The sequence below is a fragment of the Lissotriton vulgaris genome, chromosome 12 (assembly GCF_964263255.1).
Source record: "Lissotriton vulgaris chromosome 12, aLisVul1.2, whole genome shotgun sequence".
Taxonomy (NCBI): domain Eukaryota; kingdom Metazoa; phylum Chordata; class Amphibia; order Caudata; family Salamandridae; genus Lissotriton; species Lissotriton vulgaris.
The window spans coordinates 733526513-733540739 of record NC_141700.1 but is presented as its reverse complement, the minus strand read 5'-3'; positions in this window follow the sequence as shown (position 1 = coordinate 733540739).

Genomic DNA, 14227 nt, shown 5'->3' with positions numbered 1-14227 from the left:
TGGTAGGCTTCTGGGTCCCCCCATTGAAACGCAACACATGGGATTGAGAACGGCAGTGCCGGGGCAGTTGAAGACAGGTCAGGGATGAAAGGTGCTACTAATGCCCACCCCTTTATGATATTCATGGACACACACTTTCTTTTAACACGAAAGACAGGATATCCAATTCACTGGAAAAATCAGGAAAGGCAAGAACCTAAGCATAGTATCTACATTGGTGGAGCTTGGGACGGTCGCGGAGGGATTCTTCAAAAGGTGTTCCAGAACAACTCTTTTTTCTCCGGTCACCGGTCCAGAGGGTCTGGGATGCCTGCTGTCCCATGCACCAGTCACAACTGGATCACTCACGTTGGACTTTTCTGGGTCAGAACTTGATGAGGATGGGCCCGGCTGCAAAAATGCCTTGAACACCATGGGGCATATTTACAAAACAAATGGCAGAGCTGCGTCAAAATTAGCAGTGCCGCACTCTAACATTTTTAAAATACGGGGATGCGCTGTTTTCACAAGAATTCGGCGCACCCCTGTGTTTCGCCTAGCACAAAATACACTGCCTAGCGCTAGCGCAGGCACCCTGCCGCCATGTGGCACAGGTGCCTGAGCTGCAGGGGCGATTGCAGGAAGGGACACCTTCCTACACATAAACAATCATTCATGGCAATTTGCTCCTTCTGTGTGTGCTGCAGCACATTCAAAGAGCAAAAATGAGGAGAAATCAATTATTTCCATGCCATTCTAACACCTGGTAATCCATGGTATTAGATTGGCGCTGTATTTGGCGCTGCCTCAGCCTTGTAAATCGGGACAGTGTCAGAAAGCAATGAATGCTGTGGTGGAACACCCACAGCAACACCCGTTGCACACCCCTTTGCTGCAGAGGATTGCAGAGAAAGGGGCATATTTACATGGTGGTATCAAGCCACGTTAAGTGGCTTAGTACCACCTTGTAAATATGGGAAATGGCACTACGCCACCTGAGCATAAAAAAGTGACACACAGTGGGGATAGAGGCTTGTACATATGCCTCTAAGATACTAATTCATGTGGGTTGTTCTACCAGTAGGCAAACCAGCAGAACCTATCCTAGAGATGTGCTCTAAACCATCCTACAGTCTTCAAAGACATAAAGATGAGAAAGTGATTCTGTGGGTCACCGTGGTAAGTACCACCTTGAACATGCCAGCCCAGGGAAACTAAATGAAATTAATGACTACTCAATTCCAGATGAATTTTCCATTGGGGTCTCAGCAAACAAGCACTGAATAAGGCAGTATATCTGGCGTTTAATAGTGCTGTGAGTAAAAGTTTGAAGGGTCTTTGCTGTTTTCCCTGTAAAACTTTTATGGCAAAATGATGAGTGGATTTATTGTGAGAGTGATAATCTGCTCACACTTTCCTACACCTCTCATCTTTCCCACTCCAACCTTCTGCTTCCCATCTGGTATTTTGTTCCTCTTTTGTCTGGTGTCTTTGTGGTTATGATTCAATCGAGTTTGGAAGTGAAATAATTTAAAATCACTGGTAACGCTGTGAAATTTGAAAACACAATGGAGCATATTTACAAAACATTGGCATAAGGCAGCACCGCAAGTCTTTTTGCTGCGTTGCCCTAAGCCAATTCGAAAGAGCAGGAATACATTCTTGCCTTTTCCTCTGGCCGGGGCACACTTTGGAGCCTAGTGCCAATGCAGGCACCCTTGCACCATGGTGCAAGGGTGCCTGCATTATTTGCATGATTGTTTTTGAGCAGGATGGGGCACCTTCCTGCACAACAACAATCCATGGAGGCGTTTTCCTCGTTCTATGTGTGCTGCAAAACGAGGAGAAATGAAAACATTGCTCCTCGTTACACCTACTCTGGGGAGGCAAACGCTGCCCTAGGTTAACATGAGTTTGTAAATCTAGGGCAGCATCAAAACCCATGGGTGTTGAGTGAGAACACCCTCCGCAATGCCCACGGAACACCTCTTTGACGTAGAGTAAGGCAGCGCTCTGCGCTCCCTTGCCTTACTCCATATCTATGAGGCCATTCAAAGCCGCTGCATGCTCACTGTGATGCCCCACCAAACGATTTTATTACATATGCAAATAAACTAATAGCCAGTAAAACAAGCATTTGCAATGCAATAGGCCTTGCATTAGTAAAAGTTTGAGCTGTTAGCATTGCTAATAATAATACAATGCTAATAACTCAAACATATAGTACTGCGAGACCTATTTCAGCGCGGGTGCCGCAATTATACCACAAGTAAGGAAATAGAAAAAGAAGTCTATTTCTTTACCTTTGGTATAATCGCGGCACCCGCGCTTTACTTTTAATGTTAAAAGTAAAGCACTGGTGCCTCTATTATGCGCTTGGTGCGCGTACTAGACACCAATAGGCCGTGGGAGGAGGTATGCGTGTGCCTCTGGCCAATTGCGTGCAGTCTTTTACTGTAAGACGCACACAAAGGCCAATGGGGGAGCTGAAAAGGAAACGCACACGCACGAGCGTGTGCGATTCCTAGGTCAGCTCACATTCCTCATTTTTCAGCCCCAAAATGCCTCGCGCAGTGCAACGCTAGGCACAAGGCCTAAAAAGAAGGACTAACCAAGTGCGCATTTTTACAGCCACACATAGCAGCTATGATTGAGAGGCCTGTGCCACCAGATCGCCTACAGAGGTGACACTGGCCTCTTGTAAATAAGCCCCAACATTTATTGATCAACTTAAGTTTAATTTTGAAAGGTATTGTGTAGACTGGTCTTAGTGGAGCCTTGAGTTGGGGCCTAAAAGTTAGGTTTCCCATTCAAGCAGTGGCGGCTCGCATAGGGTGTGTGGGTCGGGGTGGTAAACTGGGACATACGACGGAACGGTTGTTCCTCCGTTCCGTCGTATGTCCGAGTTTACTATCCCCTGCCCTACCCCTCCCCCGCCCAATGCCCCGCAGCATGCCCTATGTGAGCCGCCACTGCATTCAAAACCTATCGCAAACTTTTCCTCAAGGACAGGTAACGTACAGCTGACAACAATAATGAGCAAACCTCAATAAAAGATAGGATAGCAGGGGTCATACAGCTTCTTTTGTCAACTCACCCAGCAGTTTTTGCAAACTGTAAACAAAATGAATACAAAACTTTTAGCAATCTGGAAGTTGATAACTATGGATTGCAGACATACTTGAATCGGTGCTCGCCATCCGAATGGTTTCGTTTTGCTTTCCTGGATCAGAAGTTTTTTTCGATCAAAGCACTAACACACGTTTGGTTAAGCTATTGGTGAAAAACATTTGCGGGCAGGATGAGCATACCCTGTGCTGCCTGTGGAGGAACCAGGACACTCTGTAGAGGAGGCAAAAAAGGCCCTTAAAAATGCACATTTAATTCACAGACACACAAACCAATATTTGCAATTTCGTGCAGGGTAACAAACTTGATTGCCAAAACTCTGCTAAATAGTTAAGAATGGACTGCTGCTGTGCAAACACCCATAGGACATGTCCACAAACCTGTGCATGGCCTGGTGGTGTTGCAGTCTGGGGTACTGTGGCCAGAGAATGGCCTAGAGCCTGGCTGCATTTCATGACCTCTTGATGCTGCATCATGCATGGGTCCTGGGCACGGGCCGATAGTCTGACAGAATGTGCTTTCAGCAGAGGCACCTTTCTTTCAAGGAATATGGGGCCAGATGTAGGTGGCCATTTACCGGCCGGTAACGGCCGATTTCGGGTGTTTGGTATGTAGGGGGCCAATTTTACCGATTCGGTAAATTTACCGAATCGGTAAAATACCGAATCGGTATTTTAACCGATTCGGTAACTTCTATATGTAGGTGGGACTCTTCTGAGTCCCAAAGGCCTTACAGATTCGGTATTTTACCACCCAATCCAATTGGGTGGTAAAATACCGAATTCAGGTGTGCATGCACATGTGTGCATGCACACCTGTGCAATGTGACACACAGACATGCCCTTAGGGCATGTCTGTGTGCCACATGGCACAAAAGTCCGGAATTGGGGTGCTAGAGGGTGTCAAAGTGACACCCCCTGCACCCTTGCAGGATTTGGTATTTACCGAATCGGTATTAATGCCCATTGATTCTTATGGGCTTCAATGCCCATAGGAATCAATGGGCATTACCGAATCGGTATTTACAGATTCAGTAAATACCGAATCTTAACGATTCGGTATTTACAGAATCTGTAATACCTACATCTCCCCCCTTCATATTTACCGACTCTTAAATACCGAATCGGTAAAATTCGGTATTTAAGAGTCGGTAAATATGAATTACCTACATCTGGCCCATGGTGAGCTATGATGAGAACGTAACTTATTTTGTGCTCTTAATAGAAAATCCAAACAACCCATTTTTCAAACCTTCTCTGTCATTCAAAAATAGTTGACAAGGTAATGGGAAAGATAGGCCTCGCGGATCAGAATAGGGTGACCAAGCGCCTGGATACCCTATCGGGTGATTAGCTGCGCTTTATAAATCCTGTTTGATTGATTAACCCGTTACCCCAGTTTTGCTGGGTCCATTCCAATTTTTCATCTTCTGTCCAGGCAAATTACAGAAAATGTAGCAAATGTCCTATTTTTACAGTGGGTTGGCTGAACCGAGAGGCAGGCAATTTTTCCTGCTTCCAGTGCAGAGATTAGGAGCCAACCCAGAAAGAAATGTAATTAACAGCAATGTTGCATTTAACTCTCTTGAATGCCCCGTTGTTATGCCTTTTCTCTGCGGGTTCTATATATGCCCATCTACATATAATGTATTGATGGTGTAAGAGCAAAGACAGACCTGGCAGTAAGCAAGACTTAAATGTTGCAGATGGGAAGGGAAAGGACGAACTATGTATGAATGGTAGTCAATACGTTTACTGTTTATAAATACTCTGTAATTATACAGTCACATCAACAACCTGTCTGTGTCTTGAAAATGACATGAGATGTCCACACTTAACACATCAACTAATGTTATCAGTTCTGTAAAGCACAGCAAATACCCCAAAGATGGGTCCTGGGCCCCTGGCAGTAAGGCAGGTAAAGGGTCTAATGAAAGAACCATGGGGCATATTTACAAGGGTACGGCGCCACCGGACCGGCACTTCTTACAACCCTTTTTTTAAAGACAAACCAACTACATTTGCATGGTCCTTATGGTAGTCAAAAGTATTGGCTTTGCAAATGCTTGTTTATCCGTAGAATGGCTCCCCCTACCTGCCTATGCAATGCCTCCTTTACCTCTTTCACCACCCACTCTGGGCAGGCAGGGGTGCCTCTCTCCGCCCTCTACACACTATTAACCGAGGCAGGCTCTCTTGTGTTTACAAATGGCTGCGGTTGCAGTCTGTGCATAAAATAAATTACAGAAAACATAAATAACCATACGTTATTTGGTAAAAGCACACACCCCATTTGTATTACGTATGTTGCATACCTGTTTTTGCATAACCCCATGTTATTTTCTTTAAAATAGTGGTATTGCTGCGTCGCATATCCAGATTTGAGACAGCGAGCGATACAAGTTTTTGAGGTACCTGAATTTGTCAGCAGTAGAATGTGTCGTGTTCTATATTTGCGTCATATTTTATGCTGTAATATATTTTACAATTTTCGTTGTGGTATGTCAATAAATTAAGTTGGTATGCAATGCACTCCAACAGGTTTTACCACCACCAAATCGGAATTTTGCAAAACTGTTTCCGCGGGCCAGCCCGGCGACGGCTGTTCTGTGTGTACAGCGTCCATTTGTGCAGTCAGTCAGCCAGATGGCACGTGAATATCCTGAATTCTGAGGCATAAGTAACACATTCTGTTGTCGACTGATTATCAACAATTGGAGTTCCCCTCCTTAGGCGGACTTGCGAGAGGCAATCCCTTATTCTTCCTCTTCTACTACGATATACAAATAATTAGGTAAAATATATATTTTAGTTTTACATTAGACCTGGAATCGCCACAAGATGTGTGTGGTGAATCAGTGAGCTGAGTTTGTCATACAGCCTGAGAAGCTTCCGTCCGCTGCCCAAAATGGCCATGAGATGGCGCCATATTGAAACAAATGGCCCAGAAAAACGCGTGACGCTAGAAAGAAACAAGTGATCGAAGAACAAACTATCGCTTTGAATTGGGATCTTAAAATACGTTCACTAGAGGGGACGAACATGCTGTGATGTGCTTATGGGGGCCGTATTTGGGAATTGAACTAGTTATCAATGTATTAATTTAGTTGCTCAAGAGTGTTATGCCACTACCCAAGCTTGACTGTGCTGTTTGTCTGGCGTACCTGGACTGGACACCAGGGGGAGAAATTTGAGGAGGAGGTGAGGTGGGAAGAGGAGGCTGTTGGGGAGTGAATCCCCTGAAATAAATGCTCTCTTGCCTTGGTATTTGTGTCAGTGGCCCTGAGTGGGGTCTGCTCTCTCTATCAGTTTTTAGTGCCGTCCTGATTTTACTAGGAGGTTTAAACTTGTTCAGTTTTTAGATAAGGGACTTAAGGCCAGATGTAGGTCGGTCGGTAACGGCCGAAAATCGGTATTTTCGTCCGTTACTGATCGGTAAATAGGTGATAGGTATGTAGGGGGCATTATTTTACCGAATCGGTAAAATTACAGATTCGGTAATTTTACCGATTCGGTAAAATAAAAAATCGGTAAATTTACCGAATCTGAGCCACCCAGATGTAGATGGGACTCTTCAGAGTCCCAGAGGCCTTACCCAATCGGTATTTTACCATCAAATCCAATTTGATGGTAAAATGCCGATTCCGGTGTGCATGCACATGTGTGCATGCACACCTATGCCAGCCATGTGACAGGCAGACCTGCCCTTAGGGCATGTATGCCTGCCACATGGCACCCGAGCCTGTTTTGGGGGTGCCAGAGGGTGTCAAAGTGACACCCCCTGCACCCTTGTGAAAATCGGTATTTACCAATTCGGTAAATACCGAATCTGTAATGCCCATTCATTCCTATGGGCTTCAAAGCCCATAGGAATGAATGGGCATTACCGATTCGGTATTTACCGAATCGGTAAATACCGAAATCATCCGAATCGGTATTCCAGCACATCTGGAATACCTACATGTCCACCCCATAGGATTTACTGATTTTTAATTACCGAATCGGTAAAATTCGGTTATTAAAAATCGGTAAATCTATTTCACCTACATCTGGCCCTTAAATATATACATATAGGGCCCGATGTAGGTAAATCCCATTTACCGATTTTGAAATACCGAATGCTACCGATTCGGTATTTCAAAATCGGTAAATGGGATGTAGGTCCCAACATCTGGAATCGTTACCGATTCCTTACAAATTCGGTATTTACCGATTCGGTAAATACCGAATCGGTATTTGCTATTGAATCCTATGGGCCTTTGAAGCCCATAGGATTCAATTCAAATACCGAATCGGTATTTACTGAATCGGTAAATTCCGATTTTGTCAAGGGTGCAGGGGGTGTCACTTTGACACCCTCTAGCACCCCCAAAACGGGCATGTGTGCAATGTGGCACACAGACATGCCCTAAGGGCACGTCTGTCTGTCACATGGCACATGTGTACATGCACAGATGTGCATGTACACAGGAATCGGTATTTTACCATGGATTTGTATCCCATGGTAAAATACCGATTCTGTAAGCCATGTGCCAATGTTAAATTGGCTACCTACATTGCATTTTCGGTAATTTTACCGAATCGGTAAATATTACCGAATTGGTAATTATTTTACTGATTCGGTACATATTACCGAATCGGTAAATTTACCGATTCGGTAATGATACCGATTCGGTAAAATTACCAAAAATGTGCCCCTACATCTCGATGGCCCTTTACCGATCGGAAACGGCCGAAAATCGGTATTTTCGGCCGATTCCGATCGGTAAAGGGCTACCTACATCTGGCCCATAGTGACCGGTTCACCATATAAGTACCAAAACTGCGCCGCGGACATACTCCTTGGATGAATGCAAATTTACTACTTTTTAGAGTTCACAAACATTGGCAGTAGTAGGCTTGGAAAGCAACACCACTCACAGGTTTCCAGGAAAATGACTGGCAAATCAAACACCCAAAAGGTGATAAGATGAATGCTTGCAAATGGTCTAACCACTACCATTCGCTTGGGGGTAGCATTCCACACCATCATTTTTCGCCCACTGTGCCATCAAGACGAAGAGTCTGATTTGGGTTTGACAGACAGAGTACAAGTAGACAGGGTGGGAGAGGACTTAACATCCGCCAGCCTGCCTTTACTCCACCCTCCAAATTTAGAGATGTCTGCCAATCCGCCAACATATCTGTACATTAGCAGGATCCACCATCATGGTGATGCCTGTCTTTTTTTTTTTATTGTTTTACTGAGAACTGCAAATCATACACTGGTATATACGATAAATCAGAAACATTTTGAAGGCCCCGCATAGGAGCAAGGCTATCCGGATCCTGGTCACATGATAATTTAAAGCGTATAGATATTGTACAGTAAATACAACAGCACTTGCAGTATAAATGTACAGTTCATAAATCCAGACAGCTAAGTGCAATACTAATGAGTGTCATCTCGTGCAGTACCTGTTATATTCCCCTCCCAAACTAACCCCCCTCCAAACCATTCCCCAACAAACAAGTAACTCAAATGCTGCGAAACAGACTACACACTGCGATGATGTTTCTAAGTCCAGTGCGTGTCCGGTCCGGAAACCCTGAAAGGGTCGGCCATGCCCCATTATGTGTAGTGATCGTAGTAACTGAAAAGTTGTGGGTTCCGTTTGGTCTATATACCAAAAAGTACGAATGAAACACACTACAGCCGTGTGAGTGAGAAACAAGGTGTCAGGCAATGAGTTAGCGCGTACAAAGTCGTCATAGGGCATCAAATGGCCCTTGTGAAATAAATCCCTGATCGTCCCCACCCCCTCCTGGGTCCATCCCTGTTTTCGGGTTATCGATAGCACCCCACGTCTAGTAGGCAATCCACATATGGGGATATTTGGAGCGTACAGAAATGGCACCCGTGCCAACCTCTTCGCCCGTGCCCAGTAAGAACGCAACATGCAAAAAGTACGGAGGATCTCGCATTTTCGGTGCACCCCGATAGAGCTGGGACTGAAGTAACCCACGTCTCAAATAACCGAAGGAGTATCCAATTTCAAATAGATTCATACCGGCCAACCAATATGCCATCCACTGCAACTGCCCCACTATACAATACGTCCTAAAATCAGGTGCCCCCATAACCCCCGCCATACTAGGTAGCTGCAGTTTAGCCAACGCCAACCGATGTCTGCCCGCTCCCCATATAAGATATGTCAATAACGTATCCCAGCCGGCAGGACCACCGGCAAATTCACGAAGTAATAAAGGAGGCGGGGTAGCATAACCAGTTTTTATACCGCCACGCGGCCCGCCATGGTAAATGGCAACGTATTCCAAAAGGCAATCTGGGAGCGCAACAAATTAATGGTACGTACCACATTACCATCTATAGTGTCAGCGTTCGATCTATAAATATTAACCCTCAAGTACTTAAAAGTGACAGGCTCAAGGCGGAAGTGCATTCGGCCAAATTGTAGAGTAGGAGACGCACAAGTGTTTTAGAAAGCGAAGGCCACCGACTTAGAGGCATTAAGATGCAAGCCAGAAAGTTCCCCGAATCTAGAAAAGGCGACTGCTACTTCGCGTTTATCAACTTGCAAATCATGAAAATATAACAGTATGTCATACGCGTATAAGGCCACTGAATGTATCTCCCCACGCATCTGTATGCCATAAGGAATCATAATTTGACACAGGTACTGTGCAAGAGGCTCTAGGGCGAACACAAAAAGCATGGGGGATAAGGGGCAGCCCTGGCACGTACCCTGGGATATCGAGTAAAAGGCAGAGATGATTCTACCCGTCTTAGCGCGCACCGTGGGACTAGTATACAACAGTTTAACCCATGCACAATAAGACTGGGGCAGGCCAAATTTAGCCAGCACCGCAAGCATATACGGCCAGCTGAGAGTATCGAAAGCCTGTCGCACATCTAAAGACAAGCAACCAGCAAGAGGGGAAGAGGCGGACGCCACGTGCATCAGGGCGTGGAGCTGACAGATGTTCGGGGATGTACTACTTTGGGGTACAAACCCACACTGGTCGGTATGAATCAGCTGGGGAAGGAGTGGAAGTAGTCGCGATGCCAACACCTTTCTTAGCACCTTATATTCTGTATTCAGTATAGAGAGTGGTCTATAAGATAAAAGATCATCTGGTACCCTACCCGGTTTCAATAAGGACGTGACTATCGCCTCCCTGGTAGTAAGACGATTCAGAAAAGGGGGTGGTGATGAACAGAGTGTCTGAATTAAGCAGACCACTCTTACCCAGTCCAAAGATCAGGGCTTGATCCATCACCGTTATTTATCTCACTGCACCATCCCAGTTCAGAACCTGGCTATATGCAAATCAGTCTGTCCCTGGCCCAGTGCATCATGGGAACAGAGCAGACTAAACTACCAAGCCAATTCTTCACCAGAAAGGAGACAAGCTACCGGGGACCGGTTTCTGGCATTTCAGCCGTCGTCGGCCCGGCTTGCTTGAATCCTGATGGTGCAGTGAGAAAGGGACTCATGTCTGAGTATACCCTGCCACACCTATAGTGGCCAAAAACGATTCAGAAAAGGGGGTGGTGATGAACAGAGTGTCTGAATTAAGCAGACCACTCTTACCCAGTCCAAAGATCAGGGCTTGATCCATCACCGTTATTTATCTCACTGCACCATCCCAGTTCAGAACCTGGCTATATGCAAATCAGTCTGTCCCTGGCCCAGTGCATCATGGGAACAGAGCAGACTAAACTACCAAGCCAATTCTTCACCAGAAAGGAGACAAGCTACCGGGGAGCGGTTTCTGGCATTTCAGCCGTCGTCGGCCCGGCTTGCTTGAATCCTGATGGTGCAGTGAGAAAGGGACTTATGTCTGAGTATACCCTGCCACACCTATAGTGGCCAAAAACGATTCAGAAAAGGGAGTGGTGATGAACAGAGTGTCTGAATTAAGCAGACCACTCTTACCCAGTCCAAAGATCAGGGCTTGATCCATCACCGTTATTTATCTCACTGCACCATCCCAGTTCAGAACCTGGCTATATGCAAATCAGTCTGTCCCTGGCCCAGTGCATCATGGGAACAGAGCAGACTAAACTACCAAGCCAATTCTTCACCAGAAAGGAGACAAGCTACCGGGGACCGGTTTCTGGCAATTCAGCCGTCGTCGGCCCGGCTTGCTTGAATCCTGATGGTGCAGTGAGCTAAAAAACGGTGTTGGATCTAGCCCTGATCTTTTGACTGGGTGAGAGTATTCTGCTTAATTCAGAAACTCTGTCCATTACCACCCCTTGTTGTTAAATATTTTGTCCACCATAAGCGTGGAAGGGTATACTCAGATGTGAGTCCCTTGCTCATTGCACCATCAGGATTCAAGCAAGCCGGGCCGACGACGGCTGAAATGCCAGAAATTGGTCCCCGGAAGCTTGTTTCCTTCCCAGTGTAAGAATTGGCTTGGTAGTTTGGTTTGCCCTGTTCCCATCATGCACTGGGACAGGAAAGGACTAATTTGCATATAGCCAGGTTCTGAGCTGGGATGGTGCAGTAAGCTAAAAAACGGTGTTGGATCTAGCCCTGATCTTTTGACTGGGTGAGAGTATTCTGCTTAATTCAGAAACTCTGTCCATCACCACCCCTTGTTGTTAAATATCCCTGGTAGTAAGAGGCAAGACCCCACCTTCTAGGGAAGTAGTATAGAGTTGCAACAACCTCGGTACTAACTTATTGGCAAATGTGGAATACAACTCCATAGGGAAGCCATCGGAGCCTGGTGTCTTGTTGCGGGCTAACACCTTTAGTGGGTGATACCTGTCAATGTAGGAAAAGTTTGATGGACAGCTACATCAAACATGACAGTTAGCCGTCAAACTTTTCGAAGCTTTTTCTTTTTCAAAAACAAACACCCAAAGCCAGAGGGAAAAAAATAATGACCCTCAAACCATTACACCAAAGGAGTTATCACCCATGGAGAGGGAGTAATTTTTTTTTTACTGTCCCTCACTGCCAAGATATGCCTGGTCATGATGGACAGTATAAAAAACGCAATCCAACCATCCACTCTAAATAGGATGAACAGTCGGATAGCTTACCTCTGATGGCACCTACTCCGTCGGAGGAGTTTTACACCAAAAGGTTACATTTTACTCCATCTGCGTAAAACTTGAGGTCCGCCGGACTCAAAATCAGGCATGCAGACCTCTAGTTTGGCAGACTGGGTACCCCATCGCCATTGAAATGGAAGGAGTACCTGTCCACCAAACATTTAATCATCTTCATAGGTCCACTTAAAGCACATCAGTACTGATCATGCTTCTCATAGGAACAGTCCATCTCGAACCTTGGTCCTCTCACGCATTCACCCTGTGGCCTACTGCATTTTTAGTTGAGAACTGTAAGATTCACAACCCCCAAATCTCACTGACTAAGGTGTAGGAAGCATTCAATTTTTATTATCAAAAACAAACTCCCATTTTTTAATTCTGCTTGCTTATTCCGTCAAGGACGTCCCCTCTCATCACAGATGAAGCTCACTTCTTCACCTGCCCCGGTGAATGAAGACAGGCGGGCTGGGGAAAATGCTTATCCCAGTGTTCCAGCCTAACAAAGGAGCAGCTTTACGGTGACGCTGCTGCCCAACCCCATTTTTGCCCTCAAGGCCTCCCAGAATGACACAACATATGTCCGCTTCATTTGGCTGGACTGCCTGCAGACTGGTCACTGTAGGCATATGGTGGCTAGAGCAATGTGGTGTGGGGGTGTAGACAGTCTCTTCTCTTCGTAGCATAGCAGGTGGGGTCAGAACCCCATCATCATCAATGTAGTGTCTTAGGGGCACATGCATAATTCTAAATACCGGTTGGACCCGTATTTTTGCATTTGGGATGCATCAACCCAAATGCAAATTCACAATTTAAGTAATCATAAAAATTGCAAATGCATTTAGGGAATCGCAAATTGCAATTCCCTAATGCAATGCATGATGCAATTTTAAATTGCGATTTCGCAATTAGGGATCGCAAATTACCATCAATTTAAAGTTGATGGTAATTTACGAAAACTTGAAAAATGCACTGAAGTGCATTTTTCAAAGTTCCATGTTATACACATGCATGCACCAGGGGCATGTGTACGCGCAATGTGTGGTCACATGGCAATCTCAGGGGTGCATCAGGGTGTCCTTTTGTCACCCTTGCACCTTTGAAATTGCATGCACAATTTGCGAATACCTATTCGGTTCTCGCAAATTGCGCATGCAATTCCCATTCATTCTCATGGGTCTCTCGCCTATAGGAATGAATGGGAATCTATTTCTTAATTGTGAATCGCAATTTGCAATTCGCAATTAAGGGATTCATATCCATGTTGCCTTAATGGATGTGAGCATCCTCCACATAGCTATCCTTGCTCGGCCGTCTGGGAGGATCTGAGAAAACTATGATCAACTGCTAGGCCTGAACCCTGTTGGAAATCAGCCCTTTTCCTGCAGATCCGCCTATCAATAGGTGGCCATCTGTGCAGTCCACCCCTTTGTGCTGGGCAGCAGTATGAAAATCAGATAGATCTTGCTCAAGATGGTATTCAAAACTGTCTCCCTTGCCTGCAGATCACTTAGTTTGTGGAAAAGCCCAGAAAGAGTTTGCACTTCTAGATGACTATAATCAAGGAGTACAATCATGACAACCCATACATCTGGTTTTGGCTTCTTATCAATGATGCCTGAACTAGATTTGAACAGGCACTCTAGGGCCAGTTACTTGTACTCAGCTAGACTTTGGAAAAGTTCTACAACAAGCAGCATGGAGGGAAGAGTGACCAGTACCAAGGCATCCTGTTTTACAGCCTCCCCCAACTCACAAGACAGAAATCCAGGTTGCATCACTTTAAATTGATTTTTGGAGGAAGAAAGAAAATCAGTAATGGGAGATTTAAAGTGCCTTGTGCGAAGAACAAAGCCCAGCTGTAGATCTGCATGGACAATGACTCGAGGAAATGAATATGCTTTATAACAACTACAGCCCACAGTCAGCTGGAAGTGACTAACCCAACATCTGCATCCTCCAAGGGTATAGGACTTGCTTTTACTTGTGCTTATTGGAGACATGCTTTGCTCCTTGCCTCATCTTGACTTAGTGAGGGCCTTCTTAATCA